Below are 23,046 nucleotides of genomic sequence, written 5' to 3'. Positions count from 1 at the left end.
GGAGCAGCAGATAGGAAGGAGAAGGAGGAGAAGTAGGCAGAACTCACAGTGCACAAGAGGTAAAAAGCAGACTGCAAATGTATCTGGAGCGACCCATCCACCTTGCACGGTCACATCTTGCACTCTCAGGACGCCGGCACATGGCTCCGCAGTGTTGGCTTTTTTTTAACGTGTCAGCTGATGATAATAGTGTTGCCATCTGCAGCCTGTGCTGTCAACGCATAAGTCGCAGTAAGCCAAACACTCACCTAGGGACGACCGCCTTAAGAAGTGTAGCTAGCCAGCTAAGACCTGTCCTAGGTTGCTAACATAGTTTATATGTTTATACAGCTAGACCTGCCAATAACCTTAATACAGTTCCTATGTTTGTGTGTTAAAGACAAAAGCAGAGTTATTTACAGTGACTTCATGTTTTGATGTCATATAACTGTTATATATATTGTGTTCACAGAAGCAGAAAAGATAATATGCCTTTAAGATTCATTATATAGATGTGAGGTAAGCTCAATCACACAGCAGAAACAACAGAAAGCATAGAGTTAAACTGTTGTTGCTCGGCAGGAGTCTAGACCAATCACAGCCAGCCTCACACACAGCAGGAGTCTTGGCCAATCACCGCCAGCCTCACACACAGCCTGTGTGGGAAATTCCCTAGCAGGAGCTGCTAGAAATTATTATTCAGCAGAGAGAGAAGCTGAACAGACATTCACTCCACTAAGAGCTGTGTTTAATCGAAGCAGAGAGGCCAAAATAGGTATTTAGAACAGTTATATAATGTTCCTATTGTTAGTATTGTGATTAGAACTGCATACTGAACCAGTTATATGTATGTTTACTTACAGTTCCACCAATTGCAGATATCATACACTTGCAAACTACAAAGTTCAGAATCCAAATTTAAATTCCATATTGTAATCCAAATTGCATACAACCATACCAGATCATACTAAACCAATCTGCAAATAGTTACTGCTAACTGCATACTGCAAATTGCAACCAAATTCAGCAAGTAGAACTATTAGTTAGACCTCAGATATACCTCTCAGAGAGATCATAAAGTGCTTAAAGGGAACCTGTCATCAGGGCCGGAGCTTCCATAGAGGCAAGGGAGGCAATTGCGGCCGGCTAACAGTGCTAAGCGCATGGAGTCCCCCCGGTCCGGACTAATAAAAAGACTGAGGAGGGGCCCACGGCCGCTCTGAGCCCCGCTCTGCTGCCTGCCTCTTTAAGAGAGCAGGGGCCCCCTTATTTTTTTTTCGCCCCAGGGCCCCATTTCACCTAGAACCGGCCCTGCCTGTCATGTGGATATTTTATTATTATCTAACTAATTATATACAATCATTAACTACTAAAAAGTACCTTAGATGTATTCACTTACTGGTGTGACAGATGGTTACCTCATAATATACACACAAAGATGCCACATGCCGCATGCTAATGAGCTGATTTGAGTCCAGCGTGATGTCATTGAGTCCGGCGTATTTTAAATTCAGAGCTATAGCCACTCCCCTGCCCACCTGCTGCTGATTCATATGGAAAAAAACTGTCACTCAGCAGTAGGTAGGCGGGGAGTGTCAGGAGCTCATAAATATTCATGACTCATCATTATCAGCTGGATCTTTTCAATACAAGATGTTGGCAGATTGACTGGGTCAATTAAAGAAAGTGACCCAGCATTTTGCTAAGAGAATCAGTCACTTATTTATATTGCCCTTAGTTAGGACACCATAAAACTGGTGACAGGTTCCCTTTAAATAACTTGAAGTGAGAGTACAGATACTGAAGAGAAAAATATACCCACCATTTTAATGATATACCCACCATTTTAATGATGAGTCATGACTATCTGCTGCGGAGGCAGCAGTGTTATATATGAAGAAAAGTTTAAGTTAATAAAGAAGTTATTTCAAGCATTTGGTGTGCTTTTTAAGCCTACTGTTTCCATAGAACAGCGCTAAAGGAATTACAGAGTAATAGACAGCCTGGTTAGACTAAAAAGTCAGAGATATCAGAATTCTTCTAATGCCACAGCGCAAAAGGCACTTCATAGTGCTGCGCCTGCCACAGTGGAACTATTACCCTCGGAGGGCGAAGTGATAGTGCTCCTCAACTTGCACAGTAAAGAGCGCATTAGAGCAGCGGAGCGCCAGCATATACCAACGCGCAGCAACTGTTCCCTGAGTGAGAAAACAAAGACACCTTAGCGGAGCTACCATAGAGGCCATAGAACTTGTGCATTAGCCAGACTGCAGCCAACTCTTAAAGTGGCAGAACGGCAAAGGCAAAATAGAGCACCAACCCTCCTGCAATCCCTAGAGAGAAAGAGACACATGGTGGGAGGCCAAAGTCCAGAGCTTGAGTGCCCGCACCGCTATCCACAGAGAGACCACTTACTATAGCCAGCTAGTTTCACGCCACTAGGCCCAAGGTCTGCAGCAGCGTATCCAAGTCAGTGCATCGCTAATCAGCACAAAGAATCGCAAGTCAGCACAGAACATCGCAAGCAGCGTATTCAAGCCAGCGCATCGCAAGTCTGCACAGAGCATCGCAAGTCAGCGCAGAGCATCGCATCATATTAAGAAAAGACACGTCTCCTTTAAGACTGACATTTGTTCCTGCTCTTCAGAATAAAGTCAGAGCTTTCCTTTTATTACTTATCATTGCATATAGGCTTTAGCATAAAGAGACATTTTTTTGTGTTCAGAAATAAGAGACTTTAAAGTAAAAACAAAGGACAGTTTGTAGTATATGGACTCTAAAGTATTTTAAGTGAAAGTAATTTATTTCTGCATTTTGTAAGTCTTGCATTTAAAGTGAAAAGCATTTTATTATTTATATTGATTTGTATTGATTGCGGCACAGCCAGTACTTGCCAGATATTCCTGCAGCTCCTTTAATGTTGCTGTAGGTCTCTTGGTAGCCTCCCACACCAGTTTTCTTCTCGTCTTTTCATCAATTTTGGAGGGACTGTTGTGCCATATTTTCTCCACTTATATCTAATGCCTTGGAAATTCTTTTGTACCCTTCTCCTGACTGATATCTTTTAACAATGAGATCCCTCTGATGCTTTGGAAGCTCTCTGTGGATACAAACTGAAAAGAATGGCGTGGTATTAAACAAGCAGGAAGTGCTCAAACCCACATGCAGTTGTGCATATATATAGGGGAGCAAATCCTGCACTTGTGGCCCGTTGCTAATGACGATCCCCAGCAAAAATGCATACAGTGGAGGATGCCCGCAGCGAACCATAAGTACCACAATAGACATACTACACAAGATAGCAATTATGTGGATGTGATAATCAATATAGCAATATAACAAAATAATAGCAAAGACAGGTGCACTCTGCGGTCTTACTGAACCCTCAAACTGATTTTAAAATTGAGAGATTAGCCAACATGTACGGTGTAGGACATGTCTGAGTTCGAGCACCGCGCCAAGGTTTCTCAAGTAGCTTGGGGACCTAACACTCACCTACCTGTGCCGTATGGGCATTACCAGGAGCCAGTGGGCAAATTACAGGAGCATGACGCCAACTCACAAACAACTCACCAATTACCATCAGCATGTAACCATGCTAGCAATGGGAGGAGGGAGGAGTCTGAAGTCCCACTCAAGACTGGCCCATACGGCACAGGTAGGTGAGTGTTAGGTCCCCGAGCTACTTGAGAAACCTTGGCGCGATGCTCAGGCTCAGACATGTCCTACACCGTAGGACATGTTGGCTAATCTCTCAATTTTAAAATCAGTTTGAGGGTTTAGTAAGACCACAGAGTGCACCTGTCTTTGCTATTATTTTGTTATAAAGCTCTCTGTGGACCATGGCTTTTGCTGTGGGATGCGACTAAGAAAATTTCAGGAAAGACCAACTAGAGCAGCTGAACTTTATTTGGGGTTAATCAGAGGCACTTTAAATGATGGCCGGTGTGTGCTGACTCCTATTTAACATGATTTTGAATGTGATTGCTTAATTCTGAACACAGCTACATCCACAGTTATAAAAGGGTGTTCACACTTATGCAACCACATTATTTTAGTTTTTTGTTTTGTTTTCTTCCCTCCACCTTAAAGATTTCAGTCTTTCAATTGAGTCGTACAGATTATAGGTCACATTAAAGGTGAAAAAAGTTCTGAAATGATTTATCTCTGTCTGATTTATTTACATCACAGAAACCTGACATTTTAACAGGGGTGTGTAGACTTTTTATATCCACTGCATATGAAGAAAGGTTGAAGTTAATAAAGACGTTATTTCAAGCATTTGGCATGCTCTTTAAACCTACCGTTTCCATAGAACGGTGCTAGAGGAATTACAGAGTAACAGACAGTCTGGTTAGACTAAAAAGTCAGAGATATCAGAATTCTTCTAATGCCACAGCGCAAAAGGCACTTCATAGTGGTGCGCCTGCCACAATAAGGCACCTGGCCTCCCATCACTGAGCCCAGTGGGAGCAACGTCGTCAGAACCCACAAAGCCACACTTCTGGTGCTCCACGTCCTGCATCTTCTACTTCTCCTCCCCCCTCCCATTTGTCCTCCACCTTCCACCGTGCCGTCCTCGCGTTCATCTGGCACAAGGCAGGCTTCCGTGGCCCAAATGTTCAAGCGTAAAAAAATGATGACGGCGGATAATCCTCTTGCCCAACAGCTGACCGCTGTCTTGTCAGAACTGCTATATAAATTGTTGGACTCGGAGGCCTTTAGAAAATTTTTGGCCTTTGGCACACGACAATGGAAAGCCCCTGGAAGGAAATATTTCTCCCAGAGGGGCATCCCAGAGCTATATGGCCATGTTTAGTGGCAAGTGAATGTATCTCTGGCACACAGTGTCAGTGCCAAGATACATCTGACCGCAGACACATGGTCTAGCAAACACGGGCAGGGAAGGTACATAACTTTTACTGCCCACTGGGTGAATCTTCTGACGGCCGTCAAGCATGTAACCCGTGGCACCCGTGTGGATTTGGTGCTACCGCCATGGATTGCATGCAGGCCTGCCTCTTCTTCTTCTCCTCCTACTCCATCCTCCATCTCCTCCTCGGCTGACTCCTCATTTTCCACTGCTACCGCCTCTTCCGCTGCACCCCCCCCCCCCAGCTCCCTAGAACCTATTCGACATGCCAGGTGAGACGTTGCCATGCTGTGCTGCACCTGTTGTGCCTGGAAGCCAAGAGCCACACCAGTCCTGCACTGCTTTCAGCTCTGCGGTCACAGGCCGATCAGTGGCTATCCCTACTCAATTTGATGGTTGGTAAAGTAGTGTGTGACAACGGTGCCAATCTGCTGAGCGCGCTGAAACAGGGCAATATGACACACGTGCCGTGCGTGGCACACGTCCTGAACTTAGTCGTGCAGCGATTTATTGCCAAATACCCCGGGGTCAAGGATGTCTTGCAGCAGGCCAGGAAAATCTCTGCCCATTTTGGAAGATCTTACACAGCCTGGCTCGCCTTGCTGACGTTCAGCGGCGACACCACTTGCCCATCAGACGTCTGATTTGTCACTGCCTGACGCGCTGGAACTCCACCTTGTATATGTTTGATAGGCTTTTCCAGCAGAAACGTGCCATTAATAACTACCTGTATGAACTCTGCGGCAGGAAAGGTTCTGGGGAGCTTGTTTTTTTTTCACCTCGCCAGTGGCTGCTTATGCGCGACGCATGCAGACTTCTGCGGCCATTTGATGAGATCACCAAACTGGTCAGTTGCAGCCAGGATGCCGTCAGTGACATCGTACCTTACGCCTTCTTTCTGGAGCACGCATTGCCTCGTGTCATTGATCAAGCCGTCGAGGAGCAGGAGCTGGAAGATGAGGAAGTCGCAATACTGAATGAATTCCAAGGGGGGCTACTCCATCTGAGACAAGTCAGCAGGAGTCTGAAGAGGAGTCAGAGGAGGATGGTGGCTAGGGGGAGGAAGAGCAAGAACAGTCTTTAAACTTTTCTGGGATCCCTGGTGTTGTCCGTGGATGGGGGGAGGAGACCGAGGACGACATTCTCCTGGGAGATGAGCAGGAGCCAGGCCGCTCCACCGCTTCCAATTTAGTGCAGTGTTTGAAGAGGTACCCCTGTATAAAAAGCATAAAGGGAAAGGACCAGTACTGGATGGCAACATACTTAGACCCCCTACACAAACACAAAATGGCAGACATGTTACCAGGGCTGTCAGAATGCAGCATTTCCAGGCCTTGCTGCGAGAGATGGCATAGGAATTTCCACCCACAGACAAACAGTTGTGAGTACCAATCCTACATACAGCGCATGCAAGAAGAGGGCGGTTTGAAGATGTGTTGGTCCCTTCGGATATGAGATCATTCTTGCAACCATCCCATCGACAGCTACCGTCTGAATCCAGCCTCAGGGAATGCCTAGACCGACAGGTGTCCGACTACTGGGTGTGCAGGCTTGACCTGTGGCCAAAGCTGGCACAATTTGCCATGGAACTCTTGGCTTGCCCATCGTCGAGTGTCCTGTCCGAAAGGTCGTTCAGCACAGCAGGGGGGATCGTGACTGATAAACCCACTCGCCTAGCTCACGACAGTGTGGACTACCTCACATTTCTAAAAATTAATAAGGCATGGATCTCGGAGGAATTCAACACCTGTGACGACAAAGTTTAATTGAATTTCCTCATGACAGCCCACAAATATCCGCCACCACCCAGAACAAATAATGGTCCATGTCTTAGGTAAAAACAGCGGCATAAAAGGCCTTTTCTGTCCTGTGAATGCCTAATGTTTGGGACCTCGGAGGAATTCAACACCTGTGACGACCACGTGTTATCGAACTTCAACTATTATCATTTGTTTTTTTTTCAAGAGGCAGGATTTCGTTAGCCATGTTTTTAATCCATTTTTATATTTTCTGTTCTTTTAAACATATGTATTTGACATCTATTTGTACTGGCCTGTAGTAAAATTGATATCTAATGACCGTCTAATATACCTCCAGCCACATACCGTATTTTTCGCCCTATAAGACGCACCGACCCATAAGTCGCACCTACGTTTTTGAGGAGGAAAATAAGAAAAAAAAAATTTAACCAAAAGGTGTGCTTTTGGTGGGTTTTTAACTAATGGTGGTCTGTACATGACACTATTATGGGGGCTCTGTGGATGCACTCTTATGGAGGGAATCTGCGGATGGTGCTGTTATGGGGGGATCTGTGGATGGTGCTGTTATGGGGGATCTGTGGATGGCGCTCTTATGGGGGGGGATCTGTGGGGGGATCCCCTGTTATGTGGGGGATCTGTGGATGGCAATGGAGGGGATCTGTTGATTGCACTGTTATGGGGTGTGGGATCTGTGGATGGCACTGTTATGAGGTGGGGGATCTGTAGATGGCACTGTTATGGGGTGGGGAATCTGTGGATGGCACTATTAAGGGGTGGGGGATCTGTGGATGACACTGTTATGGGGGAGATCTGTGGATGACACTGCTATATATGTATTATCCACAGATCCCCCCCATAACATTGTCCCCCTGCCGCTCACAGCAGTATTTCAAGTAATCACTACTCTGGTAACAGTAATCCTTAACCTCTTAATAAATGTAACTAAAGTTGTGCTCTCCCCTGTATCAGCACTTACTAACAAGCATCCGGAGCAGGCAGAGCGGCTGGCAGCGTTACGTCACTCACTGATGTTGCGCGCCTGCTCCTCCCACTTTATGAATGAAGCAGGCGGAGCAGGCGCGCATGTCACTGAGTGACGTAACGCTGCCAGCCGCTCTGCCTGCTCTCCAGATGCTTGTTAGTAAGTGCTGATACAGAGGAGAGCTGAACCTTAGGTAAATTTATTAAGAGGTTAAGGATTACTGTTACCAGAGAAGTGATTACTAGAAATACTGCTGTGAGCGGCGGGGCCCAGTGTAAGAGTACAGTGACTGCACCGGGCTCTGCCGCAAGTTCCCAAACTCCAGCCCCTCCTCCCTCCTCACTGATACATCGCAGACTGTGATGTAAAATGGCAGCATTCGCCCTATAAGTGGCAGGGGCATTTCCCCCCCACTTTTGGGGGGAAAAAGGTGCGTCTTATCGGGCGAAAAATACGGTAATTACTTGTTCTTTTCTGTCCGGTGAATGCCTTATGTTTGGGGCCTGTATTCTAACTGGCAAACAGTAAAATTGTTATACAGTGACTGCCTAATTTACCTCCAGCCACATTATCAATTGTGCTTTTCTGTACGGTAAATAAATAATTTTTGGGGCCTGTAGTCCACTGACCTGCTGTTAAATTGATATTTATTGACCGTCTAATATACCTCCGGCCACATAATCATTTGATCATTTATGTACCTTGAATGCATAATTTTTGGGGCCTGTAATCTAACTGGCCGACAATAAAATTGTTATACGGTGACCACCTAATGTACCTCCGGCCACATTATCAATTGTTCTTTTCTGTCCGGTGAATGCCTAATGTTTGGAGCCTATACTACACTGGCCTGCAGTAAAATTAATATTGAATGACCTTCTAATATACCTCCAGCCACATCATTACTTGTTCTTTTCTGTCCGGTGAATGCCTAATGTTTGGGACCTCGGAGGAATTCAACACCTGTTGACGACGACCACGTGTTATTGAATTTCAACTATTATCATTTGGGGTTTTTTCAAGAGGGGGGATTTCGTTAGCCATGTTTTAAATCCAATTTTATATTTTTTGTTCATATGTGTTTGACAGGTGAATGCCAAATTTTTGGGGCCTGTACACCCGTGGCCTAAAATAAAAAATTTCTAGGTTCCAGCAGGCCACATTTTTGACAGTTTCCCTTTAATACGCATACAAATTGCCCCTGTATTCAGTATATTGGGCAGACTAGATGGGCCAAATGGTTCTTATCTGCCGACACATTCTATGTTTCTGATTAAAATACATATTTTTTTGTGGGAATTTTTGCCATTGATACCCCTCTGGTATGTCACTGTCCATGTTGTGGGATGATTTGTGCACTTCTTGTAAGTATTTGGTGGGTGCAATAATGACCTGAAGGTTTTTCAGGTTTGCCTGCCATTAAAGTCAATTGAGACTGCCGCCAACTTGCGGTTTGCGAACATTTGATCGCGTTTGCGAATCGTCCCAGCCAATGTTCGTCCATCACTAAAGGTAATTACAGATCTTTTGACAATCATTGACAGACTAACTCAGGTATACATGCCTAGCTCTAATAAACCAGCAAATAAAAAAAATATGACAGTTACCCTTTAACCACTTCAGCCCCGCTAGGTGAAACCCCCTTCATGACCAGAGCACTTTTTACACTTCGGCACTACACTACTTTCACCGTTTATCGCTCGGTCATGCAACTTACCACCCAAATGAATTTTACCTCCTTTTCTTCTCACTAATAGAGCTTTCATTTGGTGGTATTTCATTGCTGCTGACATTTTTACTTTTTTTGTTATTAATCAAAATGTAACGATTTTTTTGCAAAAAAATGACATTTTTCACTTTCAGCTGTAAAATTTTGCAAAAAAAACGACATCCATATATAAATTTTTCGCCAGATTTATTGTTCTACATGTCTTTGATAAAAAAAAATATGTTTGGGCAAAAAAAAAAAATGGTTTGGGTAAAAGTTATAGCATTTACAAACTATGGTACAAAAATGTGAATTTCCGCTTTTTGAAACAGCTCTGACTTTCTGAGCACCTGTCATGATTCCTGAGGTTCTACAATGCCCAAACAGTAGAAAACCCCCACAAATGACCCCATTTCGGAAAGTAGACACCCTAAGGTATTCGCTGATGGGCATAGTGAGTTCATAGAACTTTTTATTTTTTGTCACAAGTTAGCGGAAAATGATGATGATTTTATTTTTTTTTTTTCTTACAAAGTCTCATATTCCACTAACTTGCGACAAAAAATAAAAAATTCTAGGAACTCACCATGCCCCTCACAGAATACCTTGGGGTGTCTTCTTTCCAAAATGGGGTCACTTGTGGGGTAGTTATACTGCCCTGGCAATTTAGGGGCCCAAATGTGTGAGAAGAACTTTGCAATCAAAATGTGTAAAAATGACCGGTGAAATCCAAAAGGTGCACTTTGGAATATGTGCCCCTTTGCCCACCTTGGCAGCAAAAAAGTGTGACACATCTGGTATCGCCGTACTCAGGAGAAGTTGGGGAATGTGTTTTGGGGTGTCATTTTACATATACCCATGCTGGGTGAGAAAAATATCTTGGTCAAATGCCAACTTTGTATAAAAAAATGGGAAAAGTTGTCTTTTGCCAAGATATTTCTCTCATCCAGCATGGGTATATGTAAAATGACATAAACAAAAAAATCACAGAAAAAACTAAGATAAAAACATCCTGCACGATATGATACAAATTTGCGGATGTCCCTGGCCATATTATTGAAGAAAACCACAGAAACAAGATAATAATGCACTTATTATAGCAGATGCAAGCACTATATATGGACTAAGTCCTCACCCTGATATGATAATGTCTGAGACACTTAGTCGATATATTTTGATCAAAACACATCTAAGCCCGCCACCAAGCGTCAAGGTGGTCTCAGGTCGGGCGGGTCCTACGCTAAACCTACCTAAGCCGTTGGGCTTCTATGTTCAGGAGCGCAGACCCCGCACATATGGTGTGCTGCTCCTAGTAACCTCCATGTGCATCAAGCAACCAATGGGAGGAGGAGCAAGCACAACCATATGTACCACCTAATTAAGGCGCTCATTGGATAGAGGAGGGGGGCAAAAGTGCAGAGGAATGCTACTCCCAAGATACTAGGTGCGCATTCACACTTGAAGGTGCCACTCCCTCAAGCAAACACTACATAAACAAAAAAATCACAGAAAAAACTAAGATAAAAACATCCTGCACGATATGATACAAATTTGCGGATGTCCCTGGCCATATTATTGAAGAAAACCACAGAAACAAGATAATAATGCACTTATTATAGCAGATGCAAGCACTATATATGGACTAAGTCCTCACCCTGATATGATAATGTCTGAGACACTTAGTCGATTAGGTGGTACATATGGCTGTGCTTGCTCCTCCTCCCATTGGTGACCCCATTTTGGAAAGAAGACACCCCAAGGTATTCTGTGAGGGGCATGGCGAGTTCCTAGAATTTTTTATTTTTTGTCACAAGTTAGCGGAAAATGATGATTTTTTTTTTCTCTTTTTTCCTTACAAAGTCTCATATTCCACTAACTTGCGACAAAAAATAAAAAATTCTAGGAACTCGCCATGCCCCTCACGGAATACCTTGGGGTGTCTTCTTTCCAAAATGGGGTCACTTGTGGCGTAGTTATACTGCCCTGGCAATTTAGGGGCCCATATGTGTGAGAAGTACTTTGCAATCAAAATCTGTAAAAAATGACCGGTGAAATCCGAAAGGTGCACTTTGGAATATGTGCCCCTTTGCCCACCTTGGCATCAAAAAAGTGTCACACATCTGGTATCGCCGTACTCAGGAGAAGTTGGGGAATGTGTTTTGGGGTGTCATTTTACATATACCCATGCTGGGTGAGAGAAATATCCTGGCAAAAGACAACTTTTCCAATTTTTTTATACAAAGTTGGCATTTGATCAAGATGTTTATCTCACCCAGCATGGGTATATGTAAAATGACACCCCAAAACACATTGCCCAACTTCTCCTGAGTACGGCGATACCAGATGTGTGACACTTTTTTGCAGCCTAGATGCGCAAAGGTGCCCAAATTCCTTTTAGGAGGGCATTTTTAGACATTTGGATCCCAGACTTCTTCTCACGCTTTAGGGCCCCTAAAAAGCCAGGGCAGTATAAATACCCCACATGTGACCCCACTTTGGAAAGAAGACACCCCAAGGTATCCAATGAGGGGCCTGGCAAGTTCATCGAATTTTTATTTTTTTTGCATAAGTTAGCGGAAATTGATTTTTTTTTTTTTTTTTATCACAAAGTCTCACTTTCCGCTAACTTAGGACAAAAATGTAAATCTTTCATGGACTCAATATGCCCCTCAGCAAATACCTTGGGGTGTCTTCTTTCCAAAATGGGGTCAGTTGTGGGGTGTTTGTACTGCCCTGGCATTTGAGGGTCTCCGCAATCATTACATGTATGGCCAGCATTAGGAGTTTCTGCTATTCTCCTTATATTGAGCATACAGGTAATGAGATTTTTTTTTTCCGTTCAGCCTCTGGGCTGAAAGAAAAAAATGAACGGCACAGATTTCTTCATTCGCATCGATCAATGTGGATGAAAAAATCTCTGCCAAAAAAAAAAAATGGAGGGGAAAGGCGTCTGCCAGGACATAGGAGCTCTGCCCAACATCCATACCCACTTAGCTCGTATGCCCTGGCAAACCAGATTTCTCCATTCACATCAATCGATGTGGATGAATAAATCATTGCCGGGATTTTTTTTTTTTTTTTTTTTATATATATATACAAAGTGTTTGCCAAAGCATAGGAACGCCGCCTCCTCCTCAGCTCGTATGCCTTGGTAAACGTATCTGTCACTGCAGAGGAGAAAATCCCGTCTTGCAGCGCCGCATACACCGACTTGCGTGTAATCTGACAGCAGCGCAATGCTTCTGTCAGAATGCACATCGGTGCTGCAGTTAGTCCACCTGGAAGGTAAAAAAAGAAAAAAGAAAAAACCAGGCCGCAACGCAATAATTTTATTAACTTTGCAACAGAACATATAAACTTTAACTTTTTTAACTGAACATTAACGTGTTTGCTTACTGGTGTGTTTTTTTTTTTTTTGTTTTTTTACCTTTATAGAACAAACCTCTCCTTCCCCATGGGTCAATGTGCAAAGCGCAAATCGCCCAAAGATGTGGCGAAGTGCGTTATGCACTTTGTCCCATGTGAAAGGAGACGTTTGCAGCAGCAGTGAGTGAATGGGCCCTAATAGCCCTGTGTGCCTGTCCTGGTGAGATGATCCCTATGCTAATAGTGTACCTGTGAGTGGTACTTCCGGAAACACTCTCCAAAGCATAGGGCAGGGTGGTCCGGACAGTCAGGACAGAAATAGCGGGTGTCACGCCTTATTCCACTCCTGCTACAGACACGACATCTTTTTCGGGGTGACTGTTGGGTTGAGGTACCAGGAACGACATTGGGGAAATGTCGCTCGTGTAGACGGCTAACTACACTGGTGGTTGGGGCCACGGAACCTCCTGGATACAGGAGGTTCTCGATGATCTCTTCCTGAAATTTGAGGAAGGATCCAGTTCTCCCAGCCTTACTGTAGAGAACAAAACTATTGTACAGAGCCAATTGAATTAAATATACAGACACCTTCTTATACCAGCGTCTGGTGCGTCGGGAAACTAAATACGGAGACAACATCTGGTCATTGAAGTCCACCCCTCCCATGTGGAGGTTATAGTCGTGGACTGAGAGGGGCTTTTCAATGACACGGGTTGCTCGCTCAATTTGTATTGTCGTGTCTGCGTGAATGGAGGAGAGCATGTAAACGTCACACTTGTCTCTCCATTTCACCGCGAGCAGTTCTTCGTTACACAGTGCGGCCCTCTGCCCCCTTGCAAGACGGGTGGTAACGAGCCGTTGGGGGAAGCCCGCGCGACTAGTTCGCGCGGTACCACAGGCGCCAATCCGTTCTAGAAACAAATGCCTAAAGAGGGCCACACTTGTGTAAAAATTGTCCACATAAAGATGGTACCCCTTGCCGAATAAGGGTGACACCAAGTCCCAAACTGTCTTCCCACTGCTCCCCAGGTAGTCAGGGCAACCGACCGGCTCCAGGGTCTGATCTTTTCCCTCATAGACACGAAATTTGTGGGTATAGCCTGTGGCCCTTTCACAGAGCTTATACAATTTGACCCCATACCGCCGATTTTGATCTTGGGGCACTAGGATCCGATTCACCAGCAGCGATCTTCAGCTTTTCCAGCTGTTGTCGGATAGCCTCACGACGCTGCGCCTCCATTTCGGCCTCCCAGGCCTTAAATCCTGGTGTTGGGGTCAACCATTCCACCCACGGACACGCAGCACTCTGGGCCCGGCACTTCATTATGAAAGGTGGGCTGCCAGGCTGGTGGACTAATATCCCACCCGGGGTGCAGAGGATACGGGCCTATGGGCGCCTCTTCCCTCAGCTTGAGGCCTGCTGGGTGTGGTCCTGCTGGGTGGGCCAGAGCCTCCTCCCGGTATGCTGGAGGTGGTGAACAGGGCTTTACATTGATGCAGTAAGGGCCGCGGGGCCCCTCGGCGGGGGTGAACTTTACCTCCTCCCGTCGGTAAAGGCAGTTTTGGCCTTTGGACAGGCCGGGTCCTCCGACGGCCCGATGGTGGATGAACTAGTCCCTCCTGGACTTGGCGTCCCAGATAAAGCCGAAGCCTAGTTCCGCGGAGAAGGAGAGAACCATCCTGTGGGAGTGCTCTGATAGCCGCGCGGGATGTCCGGCCTTGTTATCACCTGGCTGTGCCATCTTTTCTTCTTCTTCAGTGTGGAAGCAGACAAGACACGATTGAGGGGCTTTAGGGGTGGAGCTTCCCTCGTCACATAACAGTTTTGCTCCCTGTAGGCTGGGCTAAGTTTTCGCGCTACAGCAAGGGGCATTCTTTCAGTTTTGCGCCTCTGGACATGAAAAAAATGCTGCGCCATATACTGTAAAAATGCTGATTTAACTCTTTGGGCGCCGGTGTGCAGCGGTCACTTTCCAAGGCAGATTTGTAAATCCAACAGGTAAATAAAGTTGGTAGGCACAGAATGATGTTGTTTTTTGTTTTTCTGGCTTCTTTTGTTTACATGCAGCAAGCTGGAGAGCTCTTTACATTTGTCTAGGACCCAAAATCCATAAGGTATGCCTTTATTTCCGAGGTCTGTTTGATTGCAGTAGTACACTAGAAGCATATGTAGGATTAAAGGCATTTTAGGAGGCCGCCCAGAGCTTGAGACTACTGGTGGCCTCATGGCCACCAAAAATGCCCATTTGGGTTCCTTGGCTTCTCTAGGCAAAACATCCAGGGATTAGGTGATTATTTTTTTATTTTATTTTATTACTTCCGGGGTGCTATAACTACTGGGGCACTATAATACTAGGGTGCTATAAATACTGAGGCACTACAATACTGTGGTGCTATAACTACTGTGGCACAACAATGGGGCTACAGAAGTTATTACCACATAAGGTGTCAGATTTGAAAAATGGGGCTGTGTCCAATATCGTTTGTCAGAAAATGGTGTATTGTTTAAAACATTTTTATGTTTAACATATTTTAAAGAATTTTTGATGATGTTATTTTTAATTTTCCATGTTAATATCTATATTTCAACAAAAATTTTTTAATCCTACAGTTTTCTCACTGGCCACTAAGCCTAATAATATGCGCCACTTCTTGGTCTGTACAGATCACTTTACTGCAGGTACCTGCTTATCTATCATTGTAATGCTGTCTGTAATGATAACACCTCTGTGTTTAGATAAGACAGGATCCACCATCACAATAGGTGATATTTGCTCCCTCCTGACCTCTGCACAGTTCACAGAGCATGCCTAGAAAACTCTCCCATAGAAGTCAACAAGGTCTCCTCCTGTCCATTGTGTCTATGGCCCATGGGGCTACTCTCAGTGCTTTCTAAATGTTGTAAAGGAAAGCTCAGGCAAAATGGCCGCCCCCATAATCATTTAAAAAAAATTGAGTAAAAATCTGCAACCAGAAAATAAAAATAGATTAGAAAAAAGGGAATATGTGTCACTATCTGGTTTTAACTGGCAAATAAATTTTTTGGTGACACATTTCCTTTAAAGGGAACCTGTCATGAACTTTATGCTGACCTCACTGAGAGCAGCGTAAAATAGTGACAGAAATGCTGATGTCAGCGGTGTGTCACTCATGAGCTACAAGTAAGTGGTTGCTGAGAACCAGCATCATAATTGCTGCAGCCCAGACCTTGAAAAGAGTCAAATCTACCTGAGAAGAGTCCTGGTTATACATAATCTCCTGCTCTCTCACCATCTGCTGATGATTGGCAGTTCTCTCCTAGACAGAAAGGGAGAAAACTAGGTATTAGACTGTCAGACATCAGCAGGTGGGCAGGAGACAGTGGCGTACCGCCCATAGAGGCAGACCACGCCGCTGCTATGGGGCCCGCGGCACTGGGGGGCCCGTAGCGCAGATAAGGCCCCGCCCACTGATGACCAGCAGCCGGCTATGCGGCTGCTTTTCTCCCCAGGGCCCCCCCCCATGTTTAGCTGAATCGCCTCCCAGAGGCGCGGCTAAGTCCTAGACACCCGCCCCCCTCCTCAGCGCTGCGCTCTGAAACACCCGATCCTCTTCTCGTCGGCGTCCCAAATCCCGCGCAGGCGCAGTGCCGGCGATTGCCTGCGCCTGCGCTCTGATAATACGGCTGAGGGCAACAGCTTCAACATCGTCACTGGGCATGCGCCGAGCCCAGTGACGATGTTGAAGCTGTTGCCCTCAGCCGTATTATCAGAGCGCAGGCGCAGGCAATCGCCGGCACTGCGCCTGCGCGGGATTTGGGACGCCGACGAGAGGAGGATCGGGTGTTTCAGAGCGCAGCGCTGAGGAGGGGGGCGGGTGTCTAGGACTTAGCCGCGCCTCTGGGAGGCGATTCAGCTAAATGATGGAGGCGTTAGAGTTTTCATATTTAGGCGGGCACGGCACTAATCAGAGGGGCACCGTGGAGAAAGAAAAACGCCCCTCTGGGCTCCAGTCCGGCTTACAGCAAGAATCGATTTTTAGAAGAAAGGACAAGACTGACATGGAAAAGAAGAACACAGATGGAAAAAAGGTACTTTATTAAACATGGATCCATGAGTACCTTTTTTCCATCTGTCTTGTTCTTTGGATTGTGAGTCTTGTCATTTCTTCAAAAAATCGATTCTTATGATATGTAAATGACGCTGTAAGGAGCCCAGAGGGGCGTTATTCTTTCTCCACTGTGCCCAGGAACGCCCCTCTGAAGTGCCGTGCCCGGCTAAATTTGAAAACTAATAACGCCTCCAAGTTCATCTAAATCGCCTCCCAAATCCGATCCTCCTCTCGCTGGCATCCCAAATCCCGCGCAGGCGCAGTGCCGGCGATTGCCTGCGCTATGATAAGATGACTGACGGCACTGCGCCTGCGCGGGATTTGGGATGCCGGCGAGAGGAGGATCGGGGTGTTTGCCGCAGAGCGCGGCACTGAGGAGGGGGGTGTTGAGCACTTAGCCGTGCCTCTGGGAGGCGATTTAGATGAACTTGGAGGCGTTATTAGTAGAGTTGAGCGAACACCTGGATGTTCGGGTTCGAGAAGTTCGGCCGAACATCCCGGAAATGTTCGGGTTCGGGATCCGAACCCGATCCGAACTTCGTCCCGAACCCGAACCCCATTGAAGTCAATGGGGACCCGAACTTTTCGGCACTAAAAAGGCTGTAAAACAGCCCAGGAAAGAGCTAGAGGGCTGCAAAAGGCAGCAACATGTAGGTAAATCCCCTGCAAACAAATGTGGATAGGGAAATGAATTAAAATAAAAATTAAATAAATAAAAATTAACCAAAATCAATTGGAGAGAGGTTCCATAGCAGAGAATCTGGCTTCCCGTCACCCACCACTGGAACAGTCCATTCTCAGATATTTAGGCCCCGGCACCCAGGCAGAGGAGAGAGGTCCCGTAACAGAGAATCTGTCTTCATGTCAGCAGAGAATTAGTCTGCATGTCATAGCAGAGAATGAGGCTTCACGTCAGCCACCACTGCAACAGTCCATTGGCATATATTTAGGCCCAGCACCCAGGCAGAGGAGGGAGGTCCCGTAACAGAGAATCTGTCTTCATGTCAGCAGAGAATTAGTCTGCATGTCATAGCAGAGAATGAGGCTTCACGTCAGCCACCACTGCAACAGTCCATTGGCATATATTTAGGCCCAGCACACACACAGGCAGAGGAGAGAGGTCCCGTAACAGAGAATCTGGCTTCATGTCAGCAGAGAATCAGTCTGCATGTCATAGCAGAGAATGAGGCTTCACGTCAGCCACCACTGCAACAGTCCATTGGCATATATTTAGGCCCAGCACACACACAGGCAGAGGAGAGAGGTCCCGTAACAGAGAATCTGGCTTCATGTCAGCAGAGAATCAGTCTGCATGTCATAGCAGAGAATGAGGCTTCACGTCAGCCACCACTGCAACAGTCCATTGGCATATATTTAGGCCCAGCACACACACAGGCAGAGGAGAGAGGTCCCGTAACAGAGAATCTGTCTTCATGTCAGCAGAGAATTAGTCTGCATGTCATAGCAGAGAATGAGGCTTCACGTCAGCCACCACTGCAACAGTCCATTGGCATATATTTAGGCCCAGCACACACACAGGCAGAGGAGAGAGGTCCAGTAACAGAGAATCTGGCTTCATGTCAGCAGAGAATCAGTCTGCATGTCATAGCAGAGAATGAGGCTTCACGTCAGCCACCACTGCAACAGTCCATTGGCATATATTTAGGCCCAGCACACACACAGGCAGAGGAGAGAGGTCCCGTAACAGAGAATCTGGCTTCATGTCAGCAGAGAATCAGTCTGCATGTCATAGCAGAGAATGAGGCTTCACGTCAGCCACCACTGCAACAGTCCATTGGCATATATTTAGGCCCAGCACACACACAGGCAGAGGAGAGAGGTCCCGTAACAGAGAATCTGTCTTCATGTCAGCAGAGAATCAGTCTGCATGTCATAGCAGAGAATGAGGCTTCACGTCAGCCACCACTGCAACAGTCCATTGGCATATATTTAGGCCCAGCACCCAGGCAGAGGAGGGAGGTCCCGTAACAGAGAATCTGTCTTCATGTCAGCAGAGAATTAGTCTGCATGTCATAGCAGAGAATGAGGCTTCACGTCAGCCACCACTGCAACAGTCCATTGGCATATATTTAGGCCCAGCACCCAGGCAGAGGAGGGAGGTCCCGTAACAGAGAATCTGTCTTCATGTCAGCAGAGAATTAGTCTGCATGTCATAGCAGAGAATGAGGCTTCACGTCAGCCACCACTGCAACAGTCCATTGGCATATATTTTAGACCCAGCACACACACAGGCAGAGGAGAGAGGTCCCGTAACAGAGAATCTGGCTTCATGTCAGCAGAGAATCAGTCTGCATGTCATAGCAGAGAATGAGGCTTCACGTCAGCCACCACTGCAACAGTCCATTGGCATATATTTAGGCCCAGCACACACACAGGCAGAGGAGAGAGGTCCCGTAACAGAGGATCTGGCTTCATGTCAGCAGAGAATCAGTCTGCATGTCATAGCAGAGAATCAGGCTTCACGTCAGCCACCACTGCAACAGTCCATTGTCATAAATTTAGGCCCAGCACCCAGGCAGAGGAGAGAGGTCCCGTAACAGACAATCTGGCTTCATGTCAGCAGAGAATTAGTCTGCATGTCATAGCAGAGAATGAGGCTTCACGTCAGCCACCACTGCAACAGTCCATTGGCATATATTTAGGCCTAGCACACAGGCAGAGGAGAGAGGTCCCGTAACAGACAATCTGGCTTCATGTCAGCAGAGAATCAGTCTGCATGTCATAGCAGAGAATGAGGCTTCACGTCACCCACCACTGCAACAGTCCATTGGCATATATTTAGGCCTAGCACACAGGCAGAGGAGAGAGGTCCCGTAACAGACAATCTGGCTTCATGACAGCAGAGAATCAGTCTGCATGTCATAGCAGAGAATGAGGCTTCACGTCACCCACCACTGCAACAGTCCATTGGCATATATTTAGGCCTAGCACACAGGCAGAGCAGAGAGGTCCCGTAACAGACGATCTGGCTTCATGTCAGCAGAGAATCAGTCTGCATGTCATAGCAGAGAATGAGGCTTCACGTCACCCACCACTGCAACAGTCCATTGGCATATATTTAGGCCTAGCACACAGGCAGAGCAGAGAGGTCCCGTAACAGACAATCTGGCTTCATGTCAGCAGAGAATCAGTCTGCATGTCATAGCAGAGAATCAGGCTTCACGTCAGCCACCACTGCAACAGTCCATTGTCATAAATTTAGGCCCAGCACCCAGGCAGAGGAGAGAGGTCCCGTAACAGACAATCTGGCTTCATGTCAGCAGAGAATTAGTCTGCATGTCATAGCAGAGAATCAGGCTTCATGTCAGCCACCACTGCAACAGTCCATTGGCATATATTTAGGCCTAGCACACAGGCAGAGGAGAGGTTCATTCAACTTTGGGTAGCCTCGCAATATAATGGTAAAATGAAAATAAAAATAGGATTGAATGAGGAAGTGCCCTGGAGTCCAATAATATATGGTTATGGGGAGGTAGTTAATGTCTAATCTGGACAAGGGACAGACAGGTCCTGTGGGATCCATGCCTGGTTCATTTTTATGAACGTCAGCTTGTCCACATTGGCTGTAGACAGGCGGCTGCGTTTGTCTGTAATGACGCCCCCTGCCGTGCTGAATACACGTTCAGACAAAACGCTGGCTGCCGGGCAGGCCAGCACCTCCAAGGCATAAAAGGCTAGCTCTGGCCACGTGGACAATTTAGAGACCCAGAAGTTGAATGGGGCCGAACCATCAGTCAGTACGTGGATTGGTGTGCACACGTACTGTTCCACCATGTTAGTGAAATGTTGCCTCCTGCTAACACGTTGCGTATCAGGTGGTGGTGCAGTTAGCTGTGGCGTGTTGACAAAAGTTTTCCACATCTCTGCCATGCTAACCCTGCCCTCAGAGGAGCTGGCCGTGACACAGCTGCCTTGGCGACCTCTTGCTCCTCCTCTGCCTTGGCCTTGGGCTTCCACTTGTTCCCCTGTGACATTTGGGAATGCTCTCAGTAGCGCGTCTACCAACGTGCGCTTGTACTCGCGCATCTTCCTATCACGCTCCAGTGCAGGAAGTAAGGTGGGCACATTGTCTTTGTAGCGTGGATCCAGCAGGGTGGCAACCCAGTAGTCCGCACAGGTTAAAATGTGGGCAACTCTGCTGTCGTTGCGCAGGCACTGCAGCATGTAGTCGCTCATGTGTGCCAGGCTGCCCAGGGGTAAGGACAAGCTGTCCTCTGTGGGAGGCGTATCGTCATCGTCCTGCCTTTCCCCCCAGCCACGCACCAGTGATGGACCCGAGCTGCGTTGGGTGCCACCCCGCTGTGACCATGCTTCATCCTCATCCTCCTCCACCTCCTCCTCATCCTCGTCCTCCTCGTCCTCCAGTAGTGGGCCCTGGCTGGCCACATTTGTACCTGGCCTCTGCTGTTGCCAAAAACCTCCCTCTGAGTCACTTCGAAGAGACTGGCCTGAAAGTGCTAAAAATGACCCCTCTTCCTCCTCCTCCTCCTCCTCCTGGGCCACCTCCTCTTCCATCATCGCCCTAAGTGTTTTCTCAAGGAGACATAGAAGTGGTATTGTAACGCTGATAACGGTGTCATCGCCACTGGCCATGTTGGTGGAGTACTCGAAACAGCGCAACAGGGCACACAGGTCTCGCATGGAGGCCCAGTCATTGGTGGTGAAGTGGTGCTGTTCTGTAGTGCGACTGACCCGTGCGTGCTGCAGCTGAAACTCCACTATGGCCTGCTGCTGCTCGCACAGTCTGTCCAGCATGTGCAAGGTGGAGTTCCACCTGGTGGGCACGTCGCATATGAGGCGGTGAGCGGGAAGGCCGAAGTTACGCTGTAGCGCAGACAGGCGAGCAGCAGCAGGATGTGAACGCCGGAAGCGCGAACAGACGGCCCGCACTTTATGCAGCAGCTCTGACATGTCGGGGTAGTTGTGAATGAACTTCTGCACCACCAAATTCAGCACATGCGCCAAGCAAGGGATGTGCGTCAAATTGGCTAGTCCCAGAGCTGCAACGAGATTTCGCCCATTATCACACACCACCAGGCCGGGCTTGAGGCTCACCGGCAGCAACCACTCGTCGGTCTGTTGTTCAATACCCCGCCACAACTCCTGTGCGGTGTGGGGCCTGTCCCCCAAACGTATGAGTTTCAGAATGGCCTGCTGACGTTTACCCCGGGCTGTGCTGAAGTTGGTGGTGAAGGTGTGTGGCTGACTGGATGAGCAGGTGGAAGAAGAGGAGGAGGAAGCCGAGAAGGAGGAGGTGGCAACAGGAGGCAAAGAATGTTGCCCTGCGATCCTTGGCGGCGGAAGGACGTGCGCCAAACAGCTCTCCGCCTGGGGCCCAGCTGCCACTACATTTACCCAGTGTGCAGTTAGGGAGATATAGCGTCCCTGGCCGTGCTTACTGGTCCACGTATCTGTGGTTAGGTGGACCTTGCTACAGATGGCGTTGCGCAGTGCACACTTGATTTTATCGGATACTTGGTTGTGCAGGGAAGGCACGGCTCTCTTGGAGAAGTAGTGCCGGCTGGGAACAACATACTGTGGGACAGCAAGCGACATGAGCTGTTTGAAGCTGTCTGTGTCCACCAGCCTAAATGACAGCATTTCATAGGCCAGTAGTTTAGAAATGCTGGCATTCAGGGCCAGGGATCGAGGGTGGCTAGGTGGGAATTTACGCTTTCTATCAAATGTTTGTGAGATGGAGAGCTGAACGCTGGCGTGTGACATGGTTGAGACGCTTGGTGACGGAGGTGGTGGTGGTGGTGTTGGTGGTACATCCCCTGTTTGCTGGGCGGCAGGTGCCAACGTTCCTCCAGAGGCGGAGGAAGAGGCCGAGGCGGCAGCAGCAGAATAGGCCGAGGCGGCAGCAGCAGAAGAGGTAGCAGGGGGAGCCTGAGTGACTTCCTTGGTTTTAAGGTGTTTACTCCACTGCAGTTCATGCTTTGCATGCAGGTGCCTGGTCATGCAGGTTGTGCTCAGGTTCAGAACGTTAATGCCTCGCTTCAGGCTCTGATGGCACAGCGTGCAAACCACTCGGGTCTTGTCGTCAGCACATTGTTTGAAGAAGTGCCATGCCAGGGAACTCCTTGAAGCTGCCTTTGGGGTGCTCGGTCCCAGATGGCGGCGGTCAGTAGCAGGCGGAGTCTCTTGGCGGCGGGTGTTCTGCTTTTGCCCACTGCTCCCTCTTTTGCTACGCTGTTGGCTCGGTCTCACCACTGCCTCTTCCTCCGAACTGTGAAAGTCAGTGGCACGACCTTCATTCCATGTGGGG

Source organism: Bufo gargarizans, chromosome 2 (genome assembly GCF_014858855.1).
Source record: "Bufo gargarizans isolate SCDJY-AF-19 chromosome 2, ASM1485885v1, whole genome shotgun sequence".
In the NCBI taxonomy this organism is placed as follows: domain Eukaryota; kingdom Metazoa; phylum Chordata; class Amphibia; order Anura; family Bufonidae; genus Bufo; species Bufo gargarizans.
The sequence above is the reverse complement of the archived record's forward strand: the minus strand, read 5'-3'. Positions refer to the sequence as shown.